The sequence below is a fragment of the Monopterus albus genome, unplaced genomic scaffold (genome assembly GCF_001952655.1).
Source record: "Monopterus albus unplaced genomic scaffold, M_albus_1.0 scaffold370.1, whole genome shotgun sequence".
Classification (NCBI taxonomy): domain Eukaryota; kingdom Metazoa; phylum Chordata; class Actinopteri; order Synbranchiformes; family Synbranchidae; genus Monopterus; species Monopterus albus.
The window spans coordinates 303,057-305,322 of NW_018128250.1; the positions used below are offsets into that span (position 1 = coordinate 303,057).

The 2,266-nt window shown below is 38.6% G+C and overlaps 1 protein-coding gene across 1 annotated transcript in view; it reads left to right on the forward strand.

Annotated features, from left to right (window-relative positions):
* Positions 1–2,266, forward strand: part of LOC109951208 (protocadherin-10-like) — a 20,642-nt gene that overhangs the window by 16,299 nt on the left and 2,077 nt on the right. The gene's annotated exons all lie outside the window — the stretch shown is intronic.

The following is a 2,266-nucleotide window of genomic DNA, read 5'->3' on the forward strand; positions in this document are numbered from 1 at the left end:
CGACCAGCCCAGGAGTGACCCAGCCTACGCAGCTCGGCCCAGCTCTCCATCTCCTCACCTCCTACTGTTGGTCAAACACCCGGCTACTACTCATCGACAGGACTATGCACTATTTCCCTCTGTGTATTTTTACTCTCATCATCACTGTACATAATAAATCACTGCTTGCATCGAAGTCGGCTACCTGGGTCCGCCTCTTTCTCGTTCGCTCACCGACAGGTGCGAACGGCACATAACACAACTGGTCAGTAGCCAACTTTTAATATCCATGGCTCCTCTAAATGTGCACACTCGGCAGCAGAGAAACACCCAATTGAAGAGAATGCAATCAAACCATGTAAAATAGTTCATAAAAATGCAATAAATCTTCCATCGTGTTTTCACAAAATAACACCAAGCAAGAAATGTTGGAAAACACTGCAAAGTATTGGTCTAAAAAAGCTTTGTAACTAGCTTGTTAACGCAGTTTTTACCCCTCATTCTTTAAGACTGATACCACAAGGGTATTATTTAATTTAAAAAAAAAAAGACAAAGTAGTTACTCTGTAAAGCCAGTTTGAAGATACAGATACATCTTGCAAACTCTGCTGCACACAGAAAGTACACTGCCAGCTGGATTTACTGTATGAGTAATGCCTTCTCTCTTGTTTACAGTATATACCTGCCACAGCAGCAAATACACATCAAAGAAGCCAGAGAATCTTTTCTGTTAACATAGAGAAGAAACTGTGAATTAACATCTGCCAAGTCTCTATGCTGACACTAAGTATATCAGTAAAACAGTAATCTACTTCATTTGCCTTCTGTCAGAGTAACTGATCTGATCCTCCTGTTGTGACTACAGCATTATTAAACTGTTCTGGTTATACTTAGGCTCTTGTGATTTGTTTGTTTTTTGAGACCTTATCAAACAGGCGTTTTGTTAAGCTCTGTATAATCTTTGATACTGTTGGACTGCGACATATTGTAGGTGTTCTGTTTAGATGACAGAATCATTAGTTTATACATTAAAAAAAAAATGTTTGTGGGGCTCCTGTTGTTGAAATGAGTGGGGATTGTACTTGAGGAAAAAGCAACTATGAAAGGGTTTTATATTTCTAGTACTAATCATAAAAACAAATTCAAAACAGATGAGTTAAGTGGTAGCCACACAGCTAAAACCTGTCCACCTGATGTGTATGTGAAAGTTCTGTCTTCCTGAAAAATGAGAGCCAGTTACAAAATATGCAGAAGTGTTCACACCTCCTGGGCAAATGGTACAAACACAAACCACTATCATTTAATTAATCCTCTTCATAGTCTACTGTACATATGAGAGAGTAAAGATTCTTAGTGAGCTGTCAAATTTTAAAAAATGTATAATATAATACAATTCAGTCAAGAGCACTCATCAAATAACAGATGAAGACAGAAATACAATTTGACTTGCTTCTACTATGAACAGTGAATGGATGTGAGTGTGAAAAATACACAGCATGAAACTGAAACTGCAGGTTAAAATGATGCATATTGCCAAGAAGAGGAGTTGGAAAACAGCTCAGTTTTAACATCTTTCAACAAAAACATGCATTGAATATATTTTTTAGGATTTTGGACTTAATTTACATTTCTTAATATTCCCGTTTCTTTGCTGAGTGTTTTTGTGACACTAATCTAATCACTATCCTGCAAGACACAGGAAAATGAGGTTAATTTATGAAAACCACAGTGTTACTGAGAAGCACATAGCTTAGCTTTAATAAAAATGAATGAGAACATTTTCCCCATCCACAAATAATGCAAAAATACAAAAGTGAATTGTTTTACATGCCAGTGTTCTATGAGACCATGTTTCCACTAGTTGTTGAACAACAGTCCCTGCATTCTGTGCAGCCTCTGTCACATGGTGTCACTGTATACAACTACAGTATTGTGCATCTCTCTCCGTGAAGTTATGACACACCCATTTGCAAAGGGTGTAGGACATCAGCTGTGTGGAAGATGTGCCTTTGATTTTTTTTAATTAACAACACGACTTTAGGGCAGGTCCTAAAATACATCGTCAGATCTTGAAGATAAACATAACAACAACTGTTTTTAGAAGCTGGATTATTTTTCCCTGCACACGAAAGGATGAATATTTGGACCACTGTCATTGTCTTGTGCGCAGCATGGCCCGGTGCTTTGTCTGTGACGAGATACTCGATAGCCGAGGAGATGGAGAGGGGCTCTGTTGTGGCTAATCTCGCTGCGGATTTGGGGCTTGAGTCTGGAAGTCTGGCACAGC